This window comes from Panicum virgatum, chromosome 2K, assembly GCF_016808335.1.
Source record: "Panicum virgatum strain AP13 chromosome 2K, P.virgatum_v5, whole genome shotgun sequence".
NCBI lineage: Eukaryota > Viridiplantae > Streptophyta > Magnoliopsida > Poales > Poaceae > Panicum > Panicum virgatum.
Genome location: NC_053137.1, coordinates 44,912,293 through 44,926,786, shown reverse-complemented (window position 1 = coordinate 44,926,786; position 14,494 = coordinate 44,912,293). Strand labels below are relative to the sequence as shown.

Below are 14,494 nucleotides of genomic sequence, written 5' to 3'. Positions count from 1 at the left end.
ATCCTAAAACTCGACCCGAGGTAAGACGTCTCCGCGTCATTGTGATTAAGGTAGAAGCTAGATAACCCTCGTTCTACTTCAAAGCACAGGTTTAAGGGCCGGTCCAGTCTCATGTGCTCATCCACCGCGAGAATTGCTTCAAAATTACCCTATCGCTCTTGCGTGTTGCTGGCTAGCTGCGGATTCCTTTTCGCTAACCAAGCAGCAAAGAAACCCAGCAGCCCCTTAACCAGCACTTGCGAAGCTGCTGAGAGCTCAGAACAAAGGTTCGGTGTCGTCGTCAACAAACAAACGTTGCAGGACTGCCAACAGACAACGTCATACAGCTGGACAGACGGGATCTTCCCGTACGACGTGCCGATAATATGACTTGGAGTTACCATGTGCTTGACTCGTTAGCTGGATAGAGCACTTGGCCATATAATTTGAAGACTTGACTGACTTGACAACCCTTTAATCCTTTCTTAAATCCTGAACATCTGCTAGTACCAATTATCTAGTCAGGGTTACGTGTGAACACTGATGAGAGAATAGATTCAATTATCATGATAAGAAAAAGTATATTGTTTAGCCTCACCATAAGTACTATCTCGAAAATCAGAATACTGAAAAGGAATTCAAAAACAAAACGTGCAGAGTTTAGGCATGCGTCTTTAATTTGGTGGCTGAAATTGCAAGCACTAATTTAGCTTCATGGGGTTTAACTTTAGGGAATTAAGAATAACAATTTCTACACAGTGGAAGCCAATCAATTGACTTTTTTTTTGCTCCGGGCTGAGCCATTAGGTTGTAACAAATTTCTCTTCCTTCTAATGAAAATGCTTGCTCACATAAGTTCTCAAAAAAATATTAACTGTTAAAATCTTTACTTACGGGTAATACAAACTTGTTACACATAAGCAATTTTAAAATGGTCCTTAAATAATTGGGAATTGCTTCTTCAACCATTGTTTCCTTTTTGTCATTTCTCTTAAAGTTATGACTGAACATCAATTTCCTGCTTTCTACTTCCACAACAACAAAACAACATTATGACTGAAAATCAATTTCCTGCTTTCTACTTCCACAACAAGAAAATAACATGTCGAGCTAGAAACACATGGGAAGGCCAAAGAACACACCATGACCAATTCTCGCAATAAACACTGACTGGGCACTTATGAAAAGACATATTTTGAAGGTGCCTTTTAGTTGTTCCTCTAGCTTATGCGAGAGTAGAAAAGGTGGATAAGCGTAAAAGGTCGTGTGGAGAAATGTTCACACCATAATTACTTAAGTAAAGCTTTTTCTACGTATTCATAGGAGTGAGTGTATGTGAGCATGCCCCAGCATCTAACTATGTTTCGCAAAAAGAAGACCTTTTGTAATGGATTTTGCCAGGTTTCATTCAGAATTAAACTAAGATGCTTACTGTAAAAACAATCCTATATTCATGACAAATACTTCATTGGTCATATGAGATAAATTATCAAGAGAATAGATACTATACCTTATTATCGACACAAAATTCTTTTGTTAACGGGAGGGTGGTGGAGCTGTTATAAGAAACTAGGAACTAACTTTCCTACTAAACGTGCTTGCTAGTTGTGTCTTTTTTTAGGTGATTGTCAAAAACTAGCACGAATTCATTCATCATAGTAGTTTCTTCACTAGCAACACCAAATATACATGAACAGGGAACGCGCTAGAAGGATGGTTAATGCTTAACTATATATATGTTGCCAAGTATTAAGATCTATATAGCTTGTTCTTGCATCTTTTAGAACCCCAAGCAACTGTGCATGTTAGCTTTTTCGTTGTGGACCTAGGTGATTCCAATCCACAATGAATGAACAAGCTATTTCTGCGCGTTTTCCATATAATCATATTCATGAGATCATGAGCTTATCCTTATAATCATGAACCTTGGTCATGAGTCTTCGAGGACCGAGTTGGTCTTCTTTATTAATGTTGCTTCTATTCCAATCCCATCAACTAGCTAGGTTACTAGAACAAACCACTAAGTTAGATATCTATCGCTTATCCTTAGACCTGAACAATCAAGCTATAGATTTGAACGCTAACTTCACAAGACAAGTTAAACATGCGGCAGTTCAAATGGAAGCTTAGATAACACTTACTAACATGCAGAGGATCAATGGATATAGTATTAAATACAATTGTTTAAATGTTTGCAATTGGATGTTGGACCAGACAATTTTATAGTTGAAGTATATCTTTCCATAGACATATTTGTTGAGAAACACATCATCAATAATTGGATCCTTCCTCGCGTCCCAGGTTATAATCACACGCAAGGAACACGACATAGATTTTTTTTTATATATACCTGAAATCAGTGAATTACAATGGGATGCTTGCCTTGGGTATATGGTCATTAACTAAGAATAAGCTTGGCAAGAGCCCATATCGTGTAACAGGACATAAAGAAAGATCCATATTCTCTATCAGCTTGTTTGGCCAGTACTTTCCCTCTACTTTCCAAGCCGTACTGCTCGAGGAGTCTATCTTTTACAATAGTATAGAATTAGATTGCACCATCTTTTGAGAAATATATATATTTCGAATTTCAGTTTCTTAGCACTCACAAACCAAATGAAAACATTGATAACACTAGAATTTGGCACTACAAAATTTGGCAACACTAAATAATGTTGCCAATAGCTAGATTGTTTTCAATATGGATACTTTGGTAAATTTCATTGTGGTTCCATTTACATATAAACAACTAGGAAGGCCACCCGCGCATTTGCGCGGCTAGATGTTACCATCTCTAATGTTATATTTGTAATTTTTTATTTTTTTTATTTGTTACTTGTGCTGCTACTTTTTTTATATATAAGGTTACACTTTTTTATCATTGGCTGTCATATAGTCGCAATTTTTTTGTCAACCAAAATGAAGTTGTGTTACCAGTGCATTTGCGTGGCTAGATCTTACCATCTCTAATGTTGCATTTGTAATTATTATTTTTTGATATATAAGGTTACACTTTTTTGTCATTGGCTGTCATATAGTAGCAATTTTTTTGTCAACCAAAATGAAGTTGTGTTACCAGTGCATTTGCATGGTTAGATCTTACCATCTCTAATGTTGCATTTGTAATTATTTTTTTGTATTTATTAGTTTTGATAGCTGCTAGTTTTTTTAAAAATATAATGTTACACTATTTTTTGTCATCGGCTGTCATGTAGTAGCAAAATTCTAAATACTGTAGAGGTAGCAATTCAAAAATGCAAGATGAAAGTTATATTTGTTAAAATACATTCTCCATCAAAGTTTTTCTTTTTTCCCTTTTTCGTCGAATAAGTTTCTTTGCAACTTTTTTTTGCGATTTTGAATGACATTACTTTGACTGTCCATACCAGACAAGCTCCAAGGTAGCTAGTCAGACATATCAGGATGCACTGGTATGCACTATCTTTTACGCTCTAATTAAATTTTCTTTATTATGTTGAAACACCAGCACTATGACACGTCACTGCAAAAATCTAAGCTTAAAGGTGGCTAATTGGTATACGAATTTCACGATGAGCAGACCAGCTACCAGCCAGCAGTACTTTTCTCTCACAACAAATCAGCACTAGCCACCAGCCACAGCCAGCCGAACAGAGTGAATGTTGTCTCCTAGCTAGGTGACTCACGCAATCAATACAATATCTCCTAGCTACAGTGGGTATTTTTATTTTAATTATTCAATAATGGTAATGATGGATATTTTTAATTAGACATAGGGGTATTTTCGATTATTTTTTATCGTAATGGCAGTAGTGGGTAATTTCTCCTAGCTAAAGTGGGTATTTTTATTTTAATTATTCAATAATGGTAATGGTGGATATTTTTTTAATTAGACATAGGGGTATTTTAGACCAATTTTTATCATAATGGCAGTAATGTGTAATTATTCTTTTTTATTTTTTTCGATTAATGTGAGAATTTCTAGGCCTTGAGAGTGAACATGGAAACTCCTTTTGTTGGTAAAATAATAAGATAATTCATCAATAATTATGTTGCTAATTCTTGGATTTATTAGCTTGCATCTATCTAGACCGGGTGTCTCATTATCTAAAATTGAACTTGCATCTATTTAATAATGTGAGCGACGTAGAGGACATGATGCATGGGGGTGATGTACGTGTGTGATTAGGGAAGGAAAACATAGAATCCATGTTCATGTTATAGTATTCGGCATGAACTCTTTGGTCATATCCTATTTTTTTTAAATCCAAAAATAGCTATTTTCTAATTGTATTTGATATGGACTCTTGAGTTGATCTAGACTGTTAGATCTTCATAAAATCCAACGGTGCAAATCTTCTCTTTTTTAAATTAACGTGGGAATTTCTAGACTCTCTCGACGAACGTGGTGGCTTCTTTCGACTTCTTTTAACCTTCTCTTATTAATATAATAAATTTAATAATGTGAGCGACGTAGAGGACAGGATGCATGGGGTGTTGTACGTGTGTGATTAGGGAAGGAAAACATAGAATCCATGTCCATGTTATCGTATTCAGCATGAACTCTTTGGTCATATTCTAATTTTTTTTAAATCCAAAAATAGCTATTTTCTAATTGTATTTGATATGGATTTTTGAGTTGATCTAGACCGTTAGATCTTCATAAAATCCAACAGTGCAAATCTTCTTTTTTTTAGATTAATATGGGAATTTCTCAACTCTCTCGACGAACGTGGTGGATTCTTTCGACTTCTTTTAACTTTCTCTTATTAATATAATAGATAGATGGCTTTATATTCTTATGCATGTTTTTAGTTTCGGAAATGCTATGCTCAGGACGCCCGATGCACCAGCCAGAATCGGACGGCACACCGACCGTCAAAAGCATCCTGAAATAAAAAAAATCGTGAACCATCCTTATCTGCACACCGCTTTTGTCCACGCGCCATAACCATTCATTTGCAAGCATAACCTCCTCTCCTTTGCTGCACCCCCACCAATGCGACCGCTGGAGCCAGCAAGATTGGCAGTAGAGGCTACCGACAACGACTCATCTAGCGGCGCGGAGGCGCAATGAGTCGCCTTTCGCGCTCGTGCTTAACATCGGTAGCCGTCGGAGAGCATGACAAGGGCTCCAGCAGGTGAAGCCCCAAGCAGTGAGAAATTAGGCAGATGGCTTGATGACGGTGAGGGGGACTATGTGCTCAATGGTTGATGATGTGGTGATGGAGAGGATGGACACGCGATGTGGCTGGAGATCCTGTAGAAGGTGACTGCCAATAGCTGTTGGGCACTCCGACAGCGGTGACACATCTGCAGATTTAAATGGGGAATGAGATCTACTCTGGACATCGATTCATTCACTATGAAGTAGATCGACCTCTCATTTCTGTTCCAGTGGCCGGATACGACCATGAATCGTTGATCAATAATGCTACATCCTAGCTTGCCAGTGAGATGAATTGTGATGTTTCAATTGTGATTTTGCTATGTGGCAATTACGACTTCGTGATGTTGCAACCATGATTTAGGATTTTTAATTAATATGAGCTGTCGCAACTGTGATTTTTTTTTTATATTGCAGTTGCAATTTTGTGAGGTTACAACTGTGTTTGTGGAATTTTTGTAACATATGAGATGGGTTTTATCCGTTAGTTTGAGATTTTTGAATTCATATGAGATGTTGCTAGTGTGGTTTTCAAGTAATGCTGCAACTGGAATTTTGTGATGTTCCAGCCGTTATTTGAGAATTTTTATGTCAATACAAGATGTTGGTAGTATGCTTATTTCATCAATGGAATCTCCTTGTAGAGTAGAAATTACTGTGTCTAATCTGAGAACCTCAAGTAAACAAGGAACAGGTTTTTCTCAAGCAAATAAGTAAACAGTGAAAGGAAATCCTAACCATATTGCATGCAACAAAGTCAATGTTACAGAGGGAATTCGTACGGTCCGACGCTAGCTGCTAGATCGGACGTCCACGCGCTACAGCCCCAACTTTTAGTTTTGTATGCAATACTTAATATATGCTCCCCAAAAATTTAAGCTGCCCAGAATATAGTTAGTTACATGCATTTGCCGAGTGCCTAAAGGTTTGCTGAGTGCTTTTCATCGGGCACTCGGCAAACAAACCATTTGCCGAGTGTCAAAAAATATACACTCGACAAAAAATAGACACTCGGCAAATAGCTTATTTGCCGAGTGTTTTTTTTAGCACTCGGAAAACAAGCGAGTTTGCCGAGTGCCAGATCCGAAGCACTCGGCAAACTATGACTATGCCGGGTGCCAGATCCGAAGCACTCGGCAAACTATGACTATGCCGGGTGCCCGATCTGCGGTACTCGGCAAACCGTCGTCCCCACCCCCCCCCCCACACTTAAACTCAGCATACACACGCACACACGCACACAACATACACACCACACACGCCCACACGCAACAGATGAGGCATTGCATCCCGGCGGCGCGCCCACCTCCCTCCCGGCGCGGCGCATCCCGGCGGCGCAGCCCCTCCCTCCTGGCGGCGCATCCCGACGGCGCGACCACCTCCCTCCCAGTGGTGCATCCCGGCGGCACGGGCACCTCCCTCCTGGCGGAGCGGCCCCTCCCTCCCGATGGCGGATCCCGGCGGCGCGCGGGCTCGGCCCCCTCCTCCGATGGTGGCGGCGCTCGGGGCTCGACACCCTTCCGGCGGCGGCGGCGCACGGGGCGCTGCCCCCGTCCTCTGGTGGCCGCGGCGCACGGGGACCGGCCCCCCTCCTCCGGTGGCGGCGGCGCTCGGGGCGCGGCCCCCTTCCTTCGGTGGCCGCGGCGCACGGGGCCCAGCCCCCTCCTCCGATGGCGGCGGCGTGCGGAGCCTGGACCCCTTGCTCCGGTGGCCGTGGCGCGGAGCCCGGCCCCCCTGCTCCGGTGGCCGCGGCGCACGGAGCTCCGGGCTGGCGGCGGCGGCGTGGTGGTGGCAGCGGCGGCGTGGTGGCGGCGGCTGTTAAGGGGAGGGGCTGGTGGCGGCGGCGGCATCGGCAGCGTGGTGGTGGTGCCGGCCCAGAGCAGCGGCGGCGGGTGTTTTTTTTATTTCTCGTTCATTTTTTTCCATGAGTTAACCTAGCACACGGCGAACTCTTTGCCGTGTGCCCGCGAAATGGCTCACGACAAAGCTATCTTTGCCGGCTGCTGTCTACCATGTGTTGTTTGCCGTGTGCAACACACGGCAAACTCTTTGCCGTGGGTATTTGGGTCTTTGCCGTGTGCCTCTGACACATGGCAAACAACTTGCATCCCGTAGTTGGCACTCAATTCTACATACTCGATATTGACTTTTCTTTTTTATAAAGGAAATTTTATTGCTTTCTAAGGTTTTACTCAGTATTAAAACGTATGATGCATCACGCCACCTACTTTTTTGTGGGGGGTAGGGGGGGATCACGCCACCTACTTGATGTCATGATGATTGGTCAGCACGAAAGCTCCTCCAGGAAAAACAAAGCCAAAACGTCAAGACCATGTAATTAATATCGAATCCAGGGAAAGGTGGAGAAAAATCTACTAGGACGTATGGGATCTGTTAAACTCAATAATGCATTGTTGAAAAGTGGCAACAAGGTTGTACTCCAATGGAACTTGCTCCAACAATGGTTACATGGCCACATGGCAGTGCTTGGCATTTTATTAATACTAGATGACTTCGATTCTTGAGTTGGTGCTAAAGACAGCTATCTACGTTTCCGAAGTGAGGTGGTTATTTTGTCCTTCCCATTTCCCACGTGAGCAGGCAAAAGCTCCATGTGTTGAGTATATAACTACAAGGAAACAAAATTCCGGGGAAACACAAGACAAAAATATATTTAAAATGCAAGGGGCTCTAACAATGGTCACCTGATGATGCTTGCCACCTGAAATTCTGAATACGAAATGACTTTGTTTCTTGACTTGGTTTTTCAAAAAGATGACCCTCTATGTCGTCGACGAGTGATGGTTTATCTTGCCTTCCCCTTTCCCCATATTATGAATGCGTAAAAGTTCTGCAACGAAGAAAAATCCAAAAAAATATATGGGACAAAGAAATGGATTTCATATGACTTGGTTCCTTGACTTGTGCTATACCACTACACAAGGATGACTCTTTCTGCTAGTGAAGGGTCGCGCGGGCTTTATCCCTTTTTGTTTCTAAACACGCAAAAGCTTTGTGCGTAAAATATTTGAGCAGAATATGGCAAGTCTTACAGAAATATAAAATAAACGGTCATTTGTAGAATGCCACGCTCTCTGCATGGGTCTGAAGTTTCAATCAACCAGAGAGATAAAAAAAAGTAACTCTTTTCCGACTTGGTATTCTCATCTCACGTGGGAAAATTGCCTGGCAAAGTACAATTCACCCAGCAAGGCCAGAAGCGGCCAGCCGGCCACCGGTTTTTGCAGGCAAGCCACAGACACGCCCGAGAAGGCACGCAAAAGCAAAACCCAAAGACGATGACTTCGGTAAAGTCAACCGCGTTCACAAAAGACTCCACGGAGAATTGACGAGAGGCTCTCGCTGCGTCGCATCCCATCGTCTGGCCCACCACCGACAGCTCTCCTCTTGAGTTCTTGTGGGCGGTCGCGCATCAGGTCATGCCAGGCATGAGATGACAAGAAAGTAAAAAGTGAGGAAGAACTCAGGAGCTAATGATCCACAGCAAGGTGTCCTGCAGAGACAGGGAGACTAACGAGTGCTCAATGGAGCTGTTTCGTACAACTTCCTTGGTGAAATTAGAAATGTTTTTTTTTTTTGCCAGGGCAGTCTAGTCAGGTGAGTTATTCTGCCAGGAAAACATCTGATTATAAAATTAAAAACAACTACAGGAATAGGAGAAACTAAGGCCACCGCAATCTTGCTAAAGAGTTGGCGCTACTTCCTTATTATTATTTTTCAGAACTTACTTGGTGTATTCTATCCATAACACACACGGATTTGTGGTTCACACTAGACTTGATTGGAGCAGATGAATTTACTTTTTCTTTTTTTTGGGGGGGGTGTGGGGTGTGGGGGTGGGGGGTGGAGAGGGTGATTGTTAATCGATAACATGGCAAAATCTAGTTTTTATAATCTCTAGACAAGATAATCCAAACGGATCCGGTTCCTCTGAAGTCGACACAGCTACCTAAGAGTGATGTAAATGGCTGCTGGCCATTCGTTCAGCATCCGACGGCATCTATGGGAATCAAGGGACTTGGTCCAAGCACCGAGCCCATGTTGGTTATCGGCCCATAAAGAAATAGCCAAGACTACTATTCGGCGATGATGATGCTGGGTGTTTTCTCGCCGCCGCCACAATGCCGGTGTCGCAGCTCTCTTGCCGCCGTCCACCGTTGCGGAGTGACGCCACCGTCGCACCTGCTCTCTGCAGTTCACCGGCACCCAACGCTGCAGCTCTCGCTCTTATTGTCTGATCCTGCCGTCCGCCATCGCGAAATGGTTAGAAACTGTATAAGCTGCTGTTGCTGCCGCCGCTGCCGCCGAGAAGCTCGTACGCTCGGCCGTGCAGCGTAGCGGCGTGGTGGTGGCCGGCGTGAGGCCAAGCTTGATGCAGTAGCAGAACTTGGCCGCCAGCTCGAACGCCTCCGCACGGCCGGGGAACTCCAGGAGGTGGATGCGGTGCACGTCCGCCTCCTCATCCTCCTCCAGCACCATTTCCATTTCCTTCTCTCTGATCTCCCCGACATCTTCTTCTGGCTCCCCTCCTGTGTCTCTCCGGGCTGCCTCGTGTGATTCCTTGTTCGTGATGAGGTCGTGAATCTTCTTGCTCCGTGACATTAACGAGAACTGCAACAAAGGTTGCAGTGCAGAGAAATTTCTGTTGTCCAGTGAGGCGTCCGGTGAGGCGATAGCCAGGCGCTCTTCCCGCCCTTTTCCGGCAGTCTCTCGGCGGTTTGATCGGCTTGCCGCGTTTTCCATCGGTCTCACAATTTTTACCCGCCGGATTGATCAAGAAATGGTCCAAAGCAAACAGGCGGGACGTCATGCTTCTGGGCCAAACCAGCACAGCGCTCCTTCCACTGTGCTGCCGTTGGATGCTGGTTGAATGGTGCCACAGCTTCGACGTGCCTCTGAGGTAGATGGAACAACTTCAGAGGAACTGGATCCATCCAAACACCACGGCTATAGTTTACATTTTTACAATTCACCAATCCAGAATGTAACGACTTACAAGTCCCCCATGTTTTTACCAGCTTGTGGATTGTAAAAGGACCAAAATACTCATTGCTTTTGGGAACATATCATGTGCAAACCAGTCTTTTTGTGCAAACCATGCAAACTTTAATCTGGACCACCGAATCAACATCCAAGAGGGTACATAGAGGGAGTGGGAGGAGATTTGCAAAAGTGTGATTAGAGATGGGCGATTAATTGTAAAATTACTCAATCCTTCTATTCTCCTTGGATGTTAATTTGATGGTTATATTGAAATTTCTATGGTTTGCACGAATAGATTAGTTTGCAACTGATATGTTGCTCTGCTTTTTAGCGAAGATTACCCCAAACGTTAAAGACCTATCCCAGCCCACGTGGCAAAGGGATGCGAAGCCAAAGCCGCTCCCCTCTGACACGAGCAAAATGCGAACGCAACCGTGCGCGTGCTTACACACCGATTGGCCCGGACGCGCACGCGCCCCTCCGCTCCGCGACGAGGTCAGCCTCGGGGCACGACGGAGGAGGATGACGCGCGCAGTGACGGCGGAGGGGGTGACGCCCTGCCCGTGACGTCGGGGCCGCCCCCTCTGGATGACCGGGACGCGACGCGACGGCCTCTACGACCGCACGCGCGCGTCCGTCCGTGGCCTGGCCTCTCAGATCCCGACCGGTCAGCGGCGTCGTGCTCGGCGCGCTCCGCTTTTTTCCACTCAGCTGCGTCACAATTTTCACGGCGCCGCGCCCGCCCCGCCCCGGCCCGGTCGATCCGCTGATCCCCCCCTCCCCCTCTATATGTACCACGACGCCCTCCAGGCGGCGAACATCCAAGCGTCCTGTTCCTCCAACGCGAGTACTGACACCTCGGCGGCGACCGGCGGCGGCTGCACGATCGTTTAGTTCGCGGAGAAGGACGCGCGCAGGCAACGATGCTGCTCATGGACTCGGCGCGCCGCGCCGGCTGCTCCCCAGTCTGCCTGGACCTCAGCGTCGGCCTCTCGCCGTCGCCACCGAAGACGGGCGCGGGAATGGCAGCCGACCCTCCCGCCGGCGGCTGCAGGATGGCGTCGTCCATGACAGATGAGCAGGTAACCGATCGATCCATCCATCACTCCCTCGCTGCTTCCTCTGCGGTCTGCGCCGCCTGGAACGACGCCGCTGAGCATGCTCTGCTGTGTGACGCAGGCCAGGACCCTGGAGGCCAAGTTCACCCAGGTCAGCGAGGAGAACCGGCGGCTCAGCGAGAGGATCGCCCACCTGTACGCCAGCCAGATCGCCAGGACGAGTCCGGACTCCGCGGACTCGACGCGCGCCTCGCAAGCAGCGTCGCCGCCGCCGCTGGCAGCTGGCTGAGAGCAGGAAGAGGAACAGGGACAGCGTGGACGACCCGCCGAGTTCGGGCGACGCCGACGCCGACGCCGACGCCAGCGGCAGGGCCGAGGCCGTCGAGAGCCCCCGCCCCAGCGACGCCTTCGAGTTCGAGGGCTCGTGCAGGCGCATCAAGGTCAGCAGGGTCTGCACCCGGATCGACCCCTCCGACACCTCCCTCACCGTCAAGGACGGCTACCAATGGCGCAAGTACGGGCAGAAGGTCACCCGCGACAACCCCTCTCCGAGAGCCTACTTCCGCTGCGCCTTCGCGCCCTCCTGCCCCGTCAAGAAGAAGGTAAATTTCGCGCATTTTAATCACCTGATCACGGCGGATCGCCTCGTTTTTTTTTTTTTTGAAAAGTTGGATCGCCTCGTTTGATCCGTGGCTAATGGCTACTCTGTTTCTTCGGAGCAGGTGCAGAGGAGCGCGGAGGACAGCTCGGTGCTGGTGGCCACGTACGAGGGCGAGCACAACCACCAGTGCCCTACGCGCGCCGGCGAGCTCCCGAGCTGCGCGGCGCGGGGCGGGCCCGTGCCGTGCTCCATCTCCATCAACTCCTCCGGCCCGACCATCACGCTGGACCTCACCAAGAACGGGGCGGACGGCGTGCGGGTGCTCGACGCCACCGGGGCGCCCGACCTCAAGAAGCTGTGCCAGGAGGTCGCGTCGGTGGAGTTCCGGACGGCGCTGGTGGAGCAGATGGCGAGCTCGCTGACAAGGGATTCCAAGTTCACCGACGCGCTCGCCGCCGCGATCCTGAAGCAGCTGCCGGATTACTAGAGTCCGGTGTCCGGTGTCGTAGCTCAGAGTTTCCGTCTGCGAGACTGCAACAGCTATTCTTTCAGAAAAAAAAATTGGTAGCAGTAGTGTATCAGTTTCAATTTCAATCCCAAATAATATTGTGCATTTTACAAGCCCATTGTTTGATCATGAATTTAAAATAAGGACCGTCCTCCCAGGACAGCTGAGAGTTGAGAGTTTCCTCTAGCTGTTGTTTTTGTTGTTTATCTGAATTTGACCTGTCTCAGTAGTACTGTCCATCTTTTGAGTTGAAATTTCTCGAGGAATTTCAAAATTATTACCTGCCTTGGACTAGTAAGTGGTAACTACTGAAAAATGATATCTGAGGTTTCTGTGTGCTACAGCCTACAAAGGGGGAATTGGGCTGCACGTGACTGTCAACCCTGTTACCCCAAACATCAAAGACATATTATTAGTCCCTCGGGACAATCCCCATCAACTTGTTAGCCCAGACATAGTCAGCCTTGTTAAGGCCCAATTTTCCTATAAATCCGGCAATGGATTTTAGGCCTCCCCATCGAGTGGGATGGACCGGAGAAACTAGTGCAAATATCAAGAGTTACACGTGTAACTAGCAGTTAAATTATAACACAAAGTTTAATAATTTATTTTTTATTCATGAATTTTTTTTTCCAGAATAATTTTTTTGTATTGCTGGAATAATTATAAAATTGTTCCAGAAAAAAATATTTCAGAATAAATTGGACTGGATTACACATGTGAGCCGATTTGTTGAACTAGTTGAGATCCAAAACATAAAATTTAGAGTAGGGGAGGCTTAGTGTGACAAGTCTGTTAGCTCACACGGGTCTTATTTTTTTCTCAAAACTTACTCCGTTCTTTTAATCCAAATTTAAAACTAGATATTGTATAGAATTAGCGTAGAGGCTCCTATATATCTTCCGTGGGAAGCACTAGAATCGCACAGCCCACCAATAGCTCATCAACGACACTGCCCCAGGCCCAGCACACAATCGCATGCAGCCGTAGCGGATGATACTAGCTATTCCGTTCGGATGGCTGTGCCTGGTGGCTAATGCTGATTTACTATGAGAGAAAAGTACTGTTTAGCTGGCTAGTGACTAGTATTGATTTCATGTGAGAGAAAATACTGCTGCTAGTTACAAAACAGAGTAACTGCACGCCTGCAAATGACTGCATTATTAAAATGAAAGGCCAAGACATAGGGCATGTTTGGGGCCGCGAGCTAAAAAAATCGCGTGGTGTATAAGCACAACACAGCTCCAAGATCGCTTCTGTGATTTTGCAGCGCCTAGTTCATTTTCGGAATTTTACTATTGCGGGCGGTCCGCCGACGCGCGTGCAACGCGACTAGTTTGGCAGATTAATTTGCTTTTTCTGCTTATAAACTAAGCATACTTGATCTCAAATAGAACACCCAACATACTGGCCGGTGTTAGGTTTCTTTCTCTTTTTATTTTCCTAGTATGTATTTATGATTATTTTTTGGTAAATATTTGTGAACAAATATGTTAAAGGTATCAAACTGGTATAGTCAACATTTTAAACTACTAGAGTCGATATTTATTCAAACTTAGTGCAACAATTCAAATAAATTAATTAAACAGTTATAAATGTTGCAGTTGTAAATCGAAATTGCTGAACATGTATATTCAAGATGTTGAAACGCTATATTTCCAATGTTCATTTTTCTAAATAAAATTGAAAAAAATATATTTATATTGGATCTTTTTTTGCATAAATTCTAAGTAGCACGAAGGTTCAAATAACATTTACGGTCTGAAAAAAAAGTTGAAATACAAGTTTCAAATAAAAGAAATCCATCCAACTTGTCATCCATCATGAAGAACCACATGTTGACACGTGTCCAGCTCCTCTCCTCGAACCGGTGCACGGTGAACCAGCTTTCCCGCTCCGACTTTATTGCACGCATCTCCAACGCTGGAAGCGGTTCCTAAAGTTTGTTTTGTTCTTTATGTGGTCGATGCAGCCCACGTAATGAGGCCCAGACTCAACCCAGCCCACACGGTAAGTTAATTTCGTCAATCGGGCCCACTTCAGCGGCCCATTTGCTGCGAAGGTGCTGGTGCTACACGGCAAACGCCAACAGAGGGAGGCGTTGCAAGATCAGATGAGCTGGAATTCGCAGCGCGACGTCTGCACGCAAGAAAAAGGAACTCTCTGATCATCAGTCGTTGGGCTGTACGCGCACTTGA

General features: G+C 45.8%; 1 pseudogene; it reads left to right on the top strand.

Annotated features, from left to right (window-relative positions):
• Positions 1 to 10,868: 10,868 nt before the first annotated feature.
• On the top strand, positions 10,869 to 12,573 carry LOC120695651 (annotated as a pseudogene).
• Positions 12,574 to 14,494: the final 1,921 nt, after the last annotated feature.